This window comes from Pinus tabuliformis, chromosome 5_2, assembly GCF_031772625.1.
Source record: "Pinus tabuliformis cultivar Carrire ecotype Pingquan chromosome 5_2, CPIR1, whole genome shotgun sequence".
Classification (NCBI taxonomy): Eukaryota; Viridiplantae; Streptophyta; class Pinopsida; order Pinales; family Pinaceae; genus Pinus; species Pinus tabuliformis.
The window spans coordinates 428,661,157-428,677,837 of record NC_142306.1 but is presented as its reverse complement, the minus strand read 5'-3'; the positions used below and the strand labels follow the sequence as shown (position 1 = coordinate 428,677,837).

Here is a 16,681-nt window from a genome sequence, read left to right as displayed (position 1 = left end):
AGCAATCCTCTTAATGTCTTCTATGAGGAGGGCTTCAGCTCCTTCTAGGGATGTAGCTTCTGCTATGGCTCCGGTTTCCTCCCATTTCACCCCTTGTGGAACTGTTTGATATGAATCAAATGTGAGAGAATCTCTTAACAAGTATTTACACAGATACCTTTTGTTAATAATTTTATTGATAATTTTAAATTTATATATAAATTATAAATATATCGATATAATTTTAAATTAATATAATATTAAAAATTAATATAATAATTGCATGAATTTGAAATTTAAGTTCTTATTAAATGTACATGAACAATACCTTTTTCATTTAAAACATTGTGGCACTATGATTTTGAGTTTAGGTCCATTTTGTTCCAAACATTACCCATCCAGAGTGTATTATGCACTGAAATAATAAATGATGTTGGTTGGGTAATTTTTGGTATATATATCTATATATATATATATATATATGTTTGTTACATAAATTTTCCATCATTCGATTGCTAAATAGGAGATATACATGGTCGTATTTTTGACAAAAATCCATAATACATGAAGAAATGGCTACAGGATAATATAATTATATTTATGTCCAACTAATGACCACAAAGTAGGTCAAAGGGACTGTTGAGTGCATTGATGTATATACAAAGCAGAAGAATCAAACAGTTTCTTATAAAAGATACAATTCATGAAGTAAATCAACATCTGGCCCTAGCGGAGAAGATCCAGGAGCTAATAGGTTTGAGGATCAGAGTTATCTCTCCAAAAATCTGAGGTTGAATGAATAACACTAAAGAAACTCAACAAAGTCTATTGGCCTGATGAAGAGCCGATGGCAAGTGCAGATTGTCCACTAAATTGTTTCCTGGGGGGGTTCACACACTGTTGAATGCTGGAGGACCTAGTCCATCTCCTAGGAATGGATCTGCGACCAAACTACTGCTGAAATATTGTGTGGTAGGGTGAGGTCCCATAGATCATCACTAATCTGGACTCTGGATACGTACTGGTACCAATCGATCTCTTGGTGCCCATGTTTGAAGGTAGTACCTTGAAAAATGTCGTGATCCTCTGTTTGGGGTCTAGTCTAATGGGAGGTTGAAGAATATGTGCTCGGAACCTAAGAGCCTCCTGCATATATAGTGCCAAACATCTCTGATCAGGATACCTAAAAAATTCGGTGAGGGTCTAAGAATCTCTGAACAAGCAAGAGTTGGAGAGAGAACTTTTTGGTCATATTGAAAAAGAAAGTGTCATTAGCCCCGCTCAAAGCACATATATTGACAGAGAATGGGCTGACACAATAGAAAACCTTATGTATGACAATTCCTCTCTGCATTCTCTAATGGAGAGTACAAACTTGAAGGACTACTCTGATGGCAGCATGGATTATCCTAGTGTTACAAATATCTTTGATTCATGTTTTGTTTCACAAACTAGTTCTTTGCAACAAGAAGCATATGCATAAACTAGTCACCAACAAGATAATGTTCATATGGGGTGCTCTTCCAAGTAGCTCTTAGTTCAATGTGCAACGTTAATACGTGAAGGTAAACTAGAATTGGTATTTGTTAAAATTTGCAACTAGGGCCAATCTCCACATGAGTCATCTTATTTATGACAACTAATACTTTTCTTGGATTCCTCTCTCTATGAGGTGTAGGATTGATCTAAATATCATCTAATTCCGACATGTAAAAATTGAAGATATGAATTTATTTATATTATGGACAAATTGTCAATGTCGACTAGCAAGAAAAATAGGCATTCAAACCCCCAGCTCATCATCAACATTGCATATAAAAGGGGGAGACGTCAAGTCATTTTATCATCATCTCATCTTCACACATCTCTCTCCTCACTTGATTGGGTACGCTAATCTGGGTAGTTATCTCTCACTCGTGCGAAGGAAGGAGGATGTTTTTTTTTTACTGCATTGACTAGCATTGACCGAATTTTAGAGGCTGCATTTTGGGCTGTGTTAACCAGTGTTGGCCTCCTTTTGACTGTGGATTGGGTGAGGTATCTTCTCCTTGGCATTCCATAAATTTGGGCACTCAAATCGAGGTTATCTGAACTCTCATTTGACTAGCATTGACTGCCCTAGGGCTAGCCACAGTTTGACTTTTTTTGACCATCTTTTGACTGGACTTTTTCAGACTGTTTTGGTCTGATTGGGCTTGCTGTTGGAGACCAAAGTTGACTAGATTTGACCAAGTTGTTTAGAGGAAGAATTTTACCTTGTTTGACCAATGTTGACTTTTCTAGTTAGGGCTTATCTATTGCTGTCATAAATTATTATATTTGTAATTTGTATTATCTCTCTCTCTACTAGACTATTGAAGAATATAAGAAGAAGGGTTTCCCCACATTGGGGTTTGTCCCTCCCTAGTGCCACATCTTTTGTCCTCTTATATTGGCTTGTATTCTATTGTTTATGGTTTTGTTCTATTTACATTTTACTATCATGCTGATGTGATTACTAAACTGGATACTGTTATTGGGCTAATAAAGGAATTGAAGTAAATTTCTCTTAAGCATAGAACATACCATTGTCACCTAAAATTAACAGCATCACATATAATCGCAAAATTGAGAGAGACAGTCTCAATTCAAGGAGACCCAATGGAAAGACTTTCAGTTTACATGGTGGAGGGTCTTGTTGCATGAATAACATCTTCAAGAAAAGGATTATACAAAGCTTTGAATTGTAAAGAGCCACCAAGCATTGATACTTTATTTGTCATGCAAATATTATTTGAAGTTTGTCAATATTTCAAATTTGGTTGCATGGTGGCCAATAGTGCAATTTATGAAGCCTTCAAGGATGAGCAAAAGGTTCATATACTAGATTTTGATGTTGGGCAGGGCAGTCAGTACATAAGCCTCTTAAAGGCCCTTGTAGAAAGGCTTGGTGGGCCTCCACATTTGTGCATAATTGCAGTAGATGATCCTTAATCTGTAAGACATATTGTTGGGGGATTCGATATTGTGGGAATGCGGCTTGAACAATATGCAGAATCCATTGGCGCTTATTTACAATTCATATCGATTACAGAAAAGGTTGGAGATGTCCAACCATGGATGCTTGAGATAAATCCAGATGAAGTTTTAGCAGTCAACTTTTCATTCCAACTGCATCACATGCCCGATGAAAGTGTGTCTACAAAGAACCCACGTGACTGACTTCTGAGGATGGTGAAATCTATCAACCATAATTTGGTCATAGTAGTAGAACAAGAGATTAACACTAATACTGCACCTTTCTTGCCTCAGTTCATGGAAGCATTAAACTATTACTCATCAATGTTTGAGTCTTTAGATGTTAGACTTAAAAGGGATAGCAGAGACCATATGAATATTGAAAAATAATGCCTTTCCCAAGACATAGTGAACATAATTACTTGTGAAGGGGAAGAGATTATTGAGAGGTTTGAAGCCACAGGAAAATGGAGTGCTAGAATGACTATGATAGGCTTTAGTGTGTATCCTCTTAGTGCTAATGTTAAGGACACAATTGAATCTTTGCTCCATCAATCATACTGCAATAGATAAATGACTAAGGAAGAATAAGGAAATATGTATTTTGGATGGTTGGATAGAATTCCCATTGTAGCATCTGCTTGTTGTTGAGAAGCAAGGGCTCTAAGAAGGTTCTTGTAAAATAATTTCTTACAATTTGTTAATACCATTGCAAAAACTGCATCTGACTTTCATGTGTGTCAAGAAGAGTTTAGAAATTTGCTTCTTGATGTGGGTAGAGAGGAAAATGCTAAGGCTTTATAAAATCAGAGATATGCTCATTTGCACAGTGAGCAATAGGATATAGACAGTTACTATTTAGCTTTAAAAACTTATGCTTGGCTAGCGTAAAATTATTGGATTCTTTTGCTCATGACCTTGAGTACAAAGTCTCATAATCAACTGGATGTAAACTCAAGTACCCATTATGATAAGGATCACAAAATGGATGGAACAATGATAGGGCGAGCGATCATCCTAGAAGCCTATTCATAAGAGAGGCTCAAATATGTGGCTTGCTTCTCTTGTAAGACAAGATGGGAGGCTCTCTAGGAAGGGCTTGGGGAAAATTTATAGGCTTGGGTTTTAAGTATGTGCCTTATAAAGGATATCCCTAAGCCCTATAATTCTTGTCGAAACTTGGGTGATCTTTGAAGAATTAACCTTGATAGTGCATGGGACCACACGGGACCAAGTGGACTCGAGGTTCAGTCAAAGGGATAGGATTTAGCAACAAATGATATGTTTGACCTAATTAGGCAGGGGAAAGGGATCAATGAATGAATTTTAAATGAAAGGCAATGCAAGGATACTAGCAAGGTTTCTAGCCTAAGGGAAACCAAGGGCAATAATGGATCTTCGAGCTATGGCTTGCGATATCTCAAGGTTCCACCATCAAAATCTCATAATTTTGGAGGGATTATTGATGAAAGAAATGTATGTGTATGTGTTGATTGTATGCATATGGTGTCAGAGTCTCAAAACTATGTATGTTGAACTCTTATCTAGTGGGTATTTGATCCAACCTTCTGAAGTCGGAGGGGGCATTAGTCATCATGGTTGATCACATAGAGGCTTCAAGTGTACCTAAAGCATTTCGTACCTTATATGAGTCATCTACATTCTTTGCACAAAAGATGATAGTTGAGGTATTGAACACATTACCTGATGATAGTTGGATGTCGTTGTCCAAACGTGGGTTGGGGGATGTCACTATTTGTATAAAGTATTTGGTAAATTACATAAACTAGATATCATCATCAAATATCATATGCTCAGTAGACATGGGCATCTTAAGTGTAAAAGCTTTCCTTCTTTTACAAGAGGTTTCTCATACAATTGTAGGGCTTGTTTTTTGAGGAAACACTGAAATGAGTGAATTCACATTGGCCTTAAAAAAAAATTAATAAATGTTAAAATTGATACTTAGGTTAGCCTTATTATAATCATGAGTTTTCAAAGGGTTAAGTCAGATCTAGTTAAAGGCCCCTCCAAATCACATATATACAGGTCAACTGTGGCGCACAAATGGAGAAAAAATTGGTGGATTTGAGGTAGCATACCAAGGAAGAAAGGATTGAGGCCCTAAATATCAATTGAAGGAGGCCAACAAGGTCATTCCATCCACACTTTTGATCTATTAATAACAGGAAACAATGAAATTTACACTGCATCCATGAAGAAAGATTTGAAGAGATTTTTGAAGAAAGGTTTTGAGATGACAAATTTGGAACATCTTCATTACTACTTGGAAATTGAAGTCAATCAAAATAGAAAATACATATTACCCAAAAGTACATTGGAGGCCTACTAAACATATTTTGCATGGTAGATTGTAGCCCTCTCTCCACTCTAATGGATTAGAATTTGAAGCTTATATCAAAGAAGGAAATGCATTTGAAGATGCAACCAAGTACAAAACGATTGTAAGAAGTATCAGCTACCTAACCACAAACATACCAGATATCTCATATATTGTGAGCATACTTTTTAGATTTATGCTTAAACCATGTTAGGGACATTGGTCTGCTACGAAAAGAGTCCTCAGATACTAAAAGGGGACTCAAGATTATGGGCTTAAGTACACCAAGGTGGATGACTTCAGTCTTATTGCACATTCTGGTTCATACTTCGATGGGGACAAGGAAAACATAGTATCAACTTCAAGATATCTCATGAGTCCTGGATCAATAGTGGTCTCTTGCACGAGGGCTTCACTCAATGAACCTCTGGCATATCACGTACATTCGCGACATACTAAACAATACCCTTGATTTGACTATATATTGAAAAACAACTCCACAAATCACATTAACCCCATATCAATACTAACCCAATACACCTTCCAAATTAAAAAAGCCCATACTTTCACTAGATATTGTATATATCCATTTTTTCATTAACATTTTTTATACCCCTTTATATTTTTTCATTAACTTTGAGCTCCATTTTTTATGCCTGCGAATATAAAAACCCTTTACCCCCAATATATGCTCGATATATTATTTCATTTTTTCCACAATATATATCGCCCAATATGAATGAACATGGTATGATATTGCTCCCCCAATTAAGCCCTTGTGGTCTCTTGGAGGTAACGCAAACAATCAATTTTGATAGATTCAACAACAAAAGTAGAATATGTGGCGTCCGCAGAAGCAACAAAGGAAATTGTGCGGCTCAGGAAAATAATTGAAGTTTTGCAAGAGAAACAAGTGAACTCAATTACTTTACATTTCGATAATACTTCTGCAATCAATTTGGCAAAGAATCCAAGATTTCATGACCAAACCAAGCACATCAATATGAAATATCATTTGATTCGATATCATGTAGAGGCCAAAACTATTCATCCAATACATTTTTCCACAACTAAGCAAATTGTAGACATCTTCACCAAAACTCTAAGAAGAGAAAAATTTGAAAAGTTCAAAATGATTCTTGGACTAACAAAAACTTCTTCAAATTATAGGAGAGAATGTTAGACATTGCAATCCTTCGAAATTATAGTTTAAAATAATTGGCTTAGATAACGAATAATGGGTTGGGTTTTAATTACTGTCTTTTTATGTAATAACCATTAGAACTCTTCAACCCTTAAAAAATACAACTTTTCAAGCCCATTTCCTTTTTATCTTTCCTAAAAAACAATCTTTGTGTAAATGACAATGAACTTGAAAATAAATAAATAAAAAATAAGATCCAAAAACTTTAAAAAATATAAATAAAAAATACACATAATTTTTCCAAAATTCAAAATTTCAAATTTTACATTCTGTCGCACCTTCCTTGTGTGACCAAACACAATTTCAGTAAAATAAAAATAAAATCTATTTATGCAAAATAGAGATTATAATTATTCCAAATTATTTCCTCCAAATTTATGAAAAACATAGGTTGCCTCCAAATTTTCACAAATCACTAAATCACTGTGCAATCAGAATTAAACCATGTACATAATTTCAGATTTTTCCATAAATGAAATAGTCGTAGCCTCTGTTTCCCTCCTGAACCGATTTCAAAATCATTATCTTGGTCAATATTGCCCTATAGTGGGCACAATTTTTTAAGTTGAAGTGTCATGAACAAAAGTAGAAAAAGAGAACCAGAGTCTGCATTATCAAAGACCGATATAGAAATGGGCACAAAGACCAAAACTAGAGAAAAACTTGTGAAGTTTGCTATTTGCGACTGTGTCGTCTTCAATCTCATTTTCAAAATTGGAAATACATGATTTTCTCTCAGATTGGTCGAGTTGAAGCATTTTAGATTCTTTTCCTCTACATGTTTCACAGTTCAGCATAGGTATTTTTTTGCTTTCAGTTTTATATTCTTGCCCTATAGTGGCCACAGTTTTTTCAGTTGAAGCGTCACCAACAAAAGTATAAAAACAGAACCAGAGTTTGCATTGTCAAAGACCGATAGAAATGGGCACAAAGGCCAAAATCGGAGAAAAACTTGTGAAGCTTGCTGTTTTGGGTTGTGTCATCTTCAATCTCCTTTTTCAAATTAGAAATACATGATTTTGTCTCAGATTGGTCGAGTTGAAGTGTTTCAGATTCTTTTCCTCTACATGTTTCAAACTTCAGCATAGGTATTTTTTTGCTTTCAGTTTTATATTTTATTTTTTTCTTCTAATTTTATTAAATTCAAAACATTTTGAATTTCAAATGTGGTTTTGATTGTTTCTACACATATTTTAACTTAGTTACTATGCCTTTTCAATTCAGGGTGTCGAACACCAAAATACATTGTTAACATGGTTTTGAAGATGCATGCAAAATAGGGTCCTATGCATTGAGGATGTAACACACCCCTGATCTAACAAAAGGTGGTTACCATGCTAACCCTCAGGCTCAATATGTAGTTCAAAGAATGTTTTTTAGTTTTTGTTTAAATATAGTGCAATATATATGTATATGGGTGACTTCACCTTCTCCAGCAATGCAGTGTGGGGGCAAGGTCATTCTTCAAGGTTTTCCTTATTCTCTTTGGGAATTATATATTTGACTGCACACAATTCCGAAAGTCACCTCACATGAAGACAACCATACATGCACTGCATGTAACCAAGAAATGCTTAAATGCATAACATGTTTTGGCCAGTCTTGGCCTCTGCCATCAACACTTCCATATTAATAAGCATTGTCACCACTGGATCTAATATGCCTATTGATGTGCCCCATCATCTATCAAAATATGCGCAATTCTTTAATTTGAAACTTTGCTGAAGGTTAACAAGAATCCAACTGACATATGGATAACTTGCAACTTACTAAAAAAAGTATTTGGGATCTCCTTTTAGCTAGACCAAGAGTTTACAGAGGATTATTAACCGCAGTCTCCATTTACATTTCAGTAATTTGTATACCTATTTCTATGAACAAGATTGGTGTCGAAGGAAATAAACTAGTATCTCTTGAAACCACCATGTGAGTAATGATAACAAGAGTATGCGTCTTCTACATTATTTACACTCTATATATCTTCATTACTTTCCAAGTTAACAAATCATGTAAATTGCATACACCGAGATGGAACTATGCTCTATCTACTATGGCATCGATTAAATTTGGCTTATGAGTTTCCTACAAAGTTATGTCTGTGATCATTTTTAACTAGTTGCAAGTTCAAGCTCCCAAACTTGGCCGAAATTTGAAACAATCTATAACATATTTTATGATGTCAAAGAGTTTGCTCCAAGTGGACCGAATCTTGACATGCGGAAAACAAATCCTATCAATAGAATGGCCGGAATCTAGGACATTGGCTCTTTTTACAAAAATATTTACACAGTGGAGATTTTTAACTAGACCAAATCCCACGGAAACCAAAAGCAATTATTCCATTTCAATAGAGGTGATTTGCAAAGATTTCATTAGAGTGATCTTTTGCAATCAGTCACTATTTGCCATTTCTTCATGATCATGTTGATGATGAGGATCCCTTTCTTGATAATAATCTACTAGGCCATTTTTTATTTTAATTTTAGTTAAGACTAACCTAAGTACCCATGGGGGATTTGAACCAGTGACCTATCGCAAGGAGTGCCTTAACAGTGCACCCATTCACCGTCAATCCAAAACCCCATGGGCTATCTACTAGGCCATTTAACTCATGGGCAAAAACTTCATTGGGAATTTATAACCATGGGGGATCTTGTTCTCTGAAACAACAATAAAATGGGAATGAATACAAATTTTGAGGCCTGTATTGTTCTTCGACAGAAATCCTACCTTGGAAACTTACAAAGACACTAAAAGATTGGTCTCTTTCATTTGAAACTACCATTGAATCCTGATGAACTAATGTGAATTCTATGACATAATCATTCTGAGCAGCTATATGCAATTCCCACATTAGAGTACTAAGTGTACACTTAGTATCATGTTCTAACATCCAATTGACTCTTGTCATATACTTGACTAAAACTATTTTGACCCAAGGACTCCACCAATTGACAACACTATCTATATTTATAGCAAAAAATATGACTCTGACAGACCCATGTATCCTGGCTTTCTGATGAATGGTAAAGTAATCATTCCATGTCCAGTTAGTGTTCTGGATGAATGCAAGATATGAAGGCTTTGCTTCTCTAGACAAGGTATAATAAACTCTCCAAGGTCTCTCTCTATATGGTAACTCTCTAGCATATGACCACATGCTATCCTCGGAATCAAACCATTTTTGCAGAACTAGTTCCCTAAGACTTAACGGTAAAGACTCAAACTTTTTTACAAAACAATCCCAACAAAAATGGTAATGACACTGACTACAAACTATTACTTGACTGACTCTTCTAGACTGGACTGAACTTGAAGCTTCATCTTGTCGTAATGGCCTGAACATTTTGATTTCTTTGATTTCTTGTGAACCTTCTCTTGTGAGCATATCAGCAAGATAATTTTCAACACCGGATTTATAGACTATATCAAAAACAAAACCATCAAGCCATAATGCCCATCTCAATAGCCTAGTACTTCCTTGCTCAAGAAGCCTTTTGTTTGCCAAAAGTATCTTCATATGTTTCAAATCCATTCTGACTAAGAATCTGACACATTTTAGGAACAAATGAAACCATTTTATTCCCCTTTTAATAGCTAGTATCTCTTTATGTGAAGAAGGATACTTTCTTTCAGTATCATCAAATGTACCTGAGGAATAGGCACATACCAGTTCTTTTCTTCCATGCTTCTGCAACAATACTGCAGCCCAAGTATGATCCGAAGCATCTGTCTCAAGAATAAATGGAAGATTAGTATCTGGCAGCTTAAGCTTTGGAAAATTTGTGATTTTGCTTTTAATGCTTCTGACTGCATTGGTCATCTCTTCTGTCCATCCTGCTGCTTGCTTCTTTAATCTTTTCTGAAGCACTTTTGTATCATCTACTTGTTTCTCATAAAATTGTCTTATATAATTCAAGCAAGCAAGAAATCTCTGCAATGTTTTAATATCTAGAATAACGTCAGGAAATTTCAACAAATGGGTTAGAACATGAGGTTGCAGATTTACATGTCCTTGTTCTATATGCAGTCCCAAATAATCTATTCTGACTTTACCAATCTGAAATTTTTCTTCTGAATCTAAAAGAATGAGACCATGCTTATAAACCAACTCATAAAACTTCTCTAAATGCATCTTGTGACTATTTACATCTCTGCTAAAAACAAGCAAATCATCTATGTAGACTATTATGTACTCCTCCCCACCAAAAATGTATTCCATCCTTTTTTGAAACTCTGATGGAGCATTTTTCAAACCAAAAGGCATTACAGTCCATTGATATTGGCCACGGGGGACTGTAAAAGCAGTCTTGTATTTGTCATCAGGAAGAATGCTTATCTGCAAAGAACCACTTTTTAAGTCAAATTTGCTGAAAACATTGGCATTAGCAATTTTGGCAAGTAATAGTTCTTTATTGGGCAAAGGATATCGGATTGGCAACAAGGCATCATTCAAAGCATTGTAGTTGATGACTAGCCGCTTCTTACCTCTTTTCTGCTCACTGTGTTTATTCACATAAAATGCAGGAAAAGCCCAAGGGCTTTTACAAGGCTCTATCAGTTTCTGTTCTAATAATTGTTCTATCTCTTGTCGACATAAATCTTGCTCTAAGGGGCTCATATGATTAGCACTGGATTTTTGTGGCTTTGGAAGATAATTTTCTTTATAAGGAAGGGCCACAAAATACTTTTCGTGGGTCCAGAATGCACCAAGCCTAGAGGTAGTGTAATCTTCCGAAGCTTGTCTGATATTTTCTACAAAGTTTTGGGACCATGAAGTTCTGCATTCTTGACAATCCTATTAATCTTGGTTAGATCTTGGAGGCTATGGTAGACTAAATCTTGCTCTGTCAACTGTACTTTTATTTGATAATCACTAGACAAGGGCAGGCTGATTGGACCTTCAGAGGTGTTGAAGGTGGTTGTGCCTTTACCAAAAGTGACAGGCAATAGATCATTCAAAAAATCTTGTCCTAAAAGAAAGTCAGAACCTGTATCAAAATTGTACAATGTAACTTTCACCTGGACATCATTCAAATAAATTGGAAAACCAGGAGCTATGTGATTGATTTCCATCACATCTTTTGTAATAGCTCTGAACTGCAATTTAGTCGGCTGCCAATAATAGGAAGGAAATGCACCATACTTGCAGCAACTACTCATGACTCCATAATCAATTTGAGCATCTAGAGTGTAATATTTTATTTTTGGCAATTTGATTTTTATAGGGATTACCACTCTATCCCCAACTCCCATTACTTTGACTACTTCTATACTGGTATCTTTCTGAGGGAATTCTTCTGAAACATTCTTAAGCAACAAACTGGATAATTTGGAATTACAATCATCATAATCTGAGATAAGCATTTGGAATTTGGATGATAATTGAATCATCTCTGATCTAGTATGATGAATTGAGGATTCTAATTGTTCTATCTTATTCTTTAAAGAACTAATTTTGTCCATACCTAAATCTGATGATGAAATTTCTTTTATCTTGAGTGGCTTGAACAGGGAATCAAATTCTTTTTCTATGAACTCTTCATTTATGAATTTTTCTTTATTCCTCTTCCCAGAAGGTAGCTGTTTTTCTAGACTTTCAAGTTTTTCTGCCAATATCCTTCTTGCAGTGAACTGGACTGGATCAAGCTAAGCCAATTCAACTTTGACTATTGCAATCTTCATCTGTAAATTGTTAGAAGAACTATAAAACATCTTTACATCAGGAATACAAGTTTCTTCTGAATCAGAGGAACTGCCATCCAAATCTATTCTTCTTATATCAGGAAAATCTTCTTCAGTATCAGATGAAGAAGACTTAGAAACCTCAAAATATTCACCTTCAGAATGAGATATAAGATCCCATTCTTTCGGATCATGGATTGTAGAGAAAATATCCATAATTTTCATTTGTTTCTTATCTTTCTTCTCTCTACAATCATTTGCATAGTGACCTTCTTTCCCACAAATAAAGCAAGTAACTTTCTTTGAAGGTCTTGATCTCTTCCTAAATACTACTCTTCTTTTGCTGAAATTTTTTCTAGAAGGATACTATTTATTTTTCTTACGAAAATACCTCTCAGGGTTACATGAACAAGCAGCCTTAGATTTCTTCAATGCTTTGTTCTTGGATTTTGAATGGCAACCAAAATTATATGTTTCAGGAAAAGTATTGCATAGATTGGTGCTGAAATGTATCTGCTTCTTGAAATTATTTTTAGCCTTTTCCGCAGCACACTCTCTTTGAAGTATAGAGACTATCATTTGATGGACGGCTGCAAAAGATGAATTTTCAATATTGACCTTATTAGTCTTAATGTACTGATTTATCATATCTGGGATTTTTCCTGGCATAGAGGCTATATAATATCTCAGATATGCAACATTATGAGAGTCATGAGCTTGATAAAGAAATTTTTGCATAGTGCAAAAATATTATTGTAGATAATAAATATCAAATAACTTTTGAGACAAGAATAACTGGGCATGATGAGCTGAGTCTTCTAGCACATATCCCACAAACTCATGTTTTAAAGCATCAAGCAAGGCTTTCAAGGGATCATCTTCATTTTCAACAATCTGTGTCATATCTTTATCAGACAATTTATCCCACCACATTTTTTCAATACCAGTAAAAGACCAAACAATCTAGGTAACAATATCAGACCAAATTGCCTTAGTTTCTTCTTTCCTATGTAATGCCCAAGCATGAATATTATGTAGGACATTAATCACTTCTTCATTACTTAAGCAATCAATATTCACTAGCAAAGTATTACCATATCCTTTTCCTGAGGGATTATCTAAGTTTCTGGAGGTGGTCTGTAATCTTTCTAAATATCTACCAAAAGGACTAGAAGCAGAAGCTTCATGAGCAGTAGTGTCCTCTTGGTCTTTCCTTCCTTTGTGTGAAAAGAAATAAGGCTCATGTCTATCTCTCTTAAAACTTGACTCACCTTGGCTAGCAGTTACTCCAAACATGGCTAATATTTCTTTTGGAGCAGATGGTTGGCCATTTTCAATCAATCTTTTGAGACTAACATACTGTTTTGGTAGTCTCAGACTATCAAGAGAAGAAAATCTGTTTAGCCGATTTCTCATTAATTCTATTTTCTCCTTGGCTAGATCTATTCCTTTCTGAATTCTTTCAATCTGAAGTTTACCAATATTCTCTACCCCCTTAAAAAGAATACTTTTATTGGAGGACTCAGGTTTAGAAGAAGTAAATGTTAATTTGGAACTTGACAGGTCTACTTCTTTGTAATGTGGAGGAGAAGTAGGGGCCGGAAGAGCATCTTTTAAATGACCAAGAGATTTGAAAATAATACCCATATTAGAATTAATATCATTCAATTGCTGGGTATGTTCATTCTGTGTGCCCAAAATTTCATTGTAGCCAGAATGCAATTTTTTAATATGCTCTTTGACTTCTAAAATGTCTCTGGCTATATCATCAATATTTTGCAACATACAAACAATTTGATAGTTTGTATAGTTGTGTAACTTTGCTGATTCTGTCTGATCTGGATCAGACATATCTTTCATAGATAACCATTGTAGGTCTGCTTTCTTTGTTCCACTGTTGAATGTTCTTCTAGTATTTCCAGGTTCTAAATGTCTCTCATTTATTTTTGTAGATATCTCAGATTGAGGTCTCGGAAGAGAAAATCTTTTAATATAGGGAATGAAGACTTGAGAATCATTTTTAGGAGAATGAGGTTCTTCAGTCTGAAAGGAAGTAGATGTAACACAAAACTGACAATCAGCAGATTTATGAGATTGGGACCTTTGGGTCATCCTTCTTGGGATAGCTGGCATGTGTCTAGGCATAGTAATATAAGAGTAATATAAGACCAATATCATGACCTAAAGAAAATAATGAGATCCTAGATGAAGATCCAAGTTCCTTAGATGAATACCGAAGTTCTATTTACTATAACAATGTCTACAAAATGATTGTGAAATGGACTTCGAAGCGCACCCTAATATGGGTGAATTTGAGGTTCTTCTGTGAGGTTTGGCCTAAGACATTTTCATGATCCACAGTTGCTAAGAATTTTTGAAATATCCAAGGATGATTTGGAGTCTTGATTTGAAGTAATCTAAAGTCTTCACCTAGAGTATTGATGTGCTCTGAATTTGAGGTTTGGTATACTTTCTAAGGTTTTTGGACAAAACCCTAGAGTAGTCTATCCCTTGTGTAAAAGTACATTTAGGGTTTTTAATATTTTATTTATAGGGTTTGCAAATTTAGAAAGGCTTGATAAGAGAATGCCTAGGGTTTTGGAAGAAATCCTAGGATGAGATGCTCTAGCTAAAAGAAGAAACCCTAGGTCATGATAATGATGTCTAGAGCACGAATTTCGATCTATTGAATAACTGCGAAAAGTATAAGATCAAGAGGGAGTTGTTACTCATCATAAAAGATATGTACTCTATCCCTCTTCCTTTACTATTATTGATTTCTCTAGTAATCTAGTCTCGTTTTATTTTCATTGCTTGATTGTAACTATTCTTTCGTAACCTCCTAGAGAGGATTGCAAGAACATGTTAAAGGTTGTCTAAGGTTGGAAGAAGTTTCTGACAAGTCTTGGATTCAAATGGAGCTTTGAATCTTGAAAGGGTTGTGAATGTAGAAGAAGCTTTGAATCTAGAAAGAACTATGAATTTGAAAGATGCTTTGATTCAGAGGGAGCAGTTTAACTCTTGTATATTTAATTATTATAATTAAACTATATTTAATGGCTAAGGCTGCGGTAGGCCTTTTACAAGCCTAGGTCCTGGATGAAGTACATGTACTTCAGGGACAAGCTTGGACATGTTAAGATAAGTTCTCTCAGTAAGAGGGATCATTAATGAGATAACAATAGGGGTAGACATTTTGCCCAGACTATTGTTGAAATCATACATTCTCCTAATTTAGAAAGTATGATCCTTAAGGCCTAGTTACCCATAAGAGTAGGTACCTTTCTATGATTGGAACAACCACTCTATAAGAGTGGGGTGCCTCTATCAAGCTCTTTTACTTGTTGATTGAGCCTTTTGAGACCTTTGGCCAAGATAATGTCAACCTTTGATGTGAGGATCTATTAGGGTTTTGACTCTGTGATGTGAGGAGTGAAATATGCTCTAGGGTTTGGCAAACCCTATGTAGTTGGGACTTGGAACACAGATGTTCTTGGAGGTTTGACCTTGGGGATGGAAAAGCTATACTAGTTTGTATACCATGTGGTTGAGGAACCGATCAAATCATGGTGACTGGTTGTTGTACCTTAGGCTAGGTAGCCTGTATGATGGTACATAAATTTGTGGTACCTTAGGTTGAATAGGTTGTATGATGCTACATAGTGTTGGTACCTCAGGTTGAATAGGATGTATGATGCTACATAGGGTTGGTACCTTAGTAGTAGCCTAGATGGTACCTATATCCCTGCAAGATGTTGGGTTGGTACCTTGGTAGTAACCTAGATGGTACCTAGATCATTGAAAGATGTTGGGTATGTACCTTGGCAGTAGCCTAGATGGTACCTATATCCATGAAAAATGTTGGGTTGCTAACTTGGCAGTAGCCTGGATGGTATCTAGATCCCTGAAATAATATGTGTTTGTTTAATGCCTTGGCAATCACCTAGATGGTACCTAGATCCGTAGATCAGCATGTCTTTTGGATTGGTGTCTCAACAATAGCCTAGATAGCACCTAGAGTCTTGGAGAATCATGTCTGTTGGTTTGGAACCATGGCTGTGAAGAAAGAGTAATTATCATTGTGACTTGGTGGAAGAAATTTTTGGAGGCAACTCAGATGAGCAGGTTCCTCCCAATATCATGCTCAGATTTTTCTAGAGTGAGCTTGTTTGGTATTAGGCCTAAGACAAGGACTTTGTAGTTTCACCTAGACTATGTATGGAGGCTAGTTGTTTTATGGTGAGTTGTGATCATAATTATGTTATAGTACCATAGGATAATGGTACTATGAAGTGTGTAAGTTTATTCTTAAAGAAAGATTTTAACAGAGAAAATCTGGATAGTCATTATGAATACCTCCCTAGCTAAAAGGGAGCGTTAATGTATTACAACCATTCATAGTCTCAAAGCTTCCTACTCTCATAGGGTATGGGATGACCCCCTGCATCAACACTGCCCCAACACCCTCAACTGAT

The 16,681-nt window shown here is 35.6% G+C and overlaps 1 pseudogene; it reads left to right on the top strand.

Moving 5' to 3' along the window:
* The first annotated feature begins 1,339 nt into the window (after positions 1-1,339).
* LOC149159440 (scarecrow-like protein 1 pseudogene) lies at positions 1,340-3,627 on the top strand (annotated as a pseudogene).
* Positions 3,628-16,681: the final 13,054 nt, after the last annotated feature.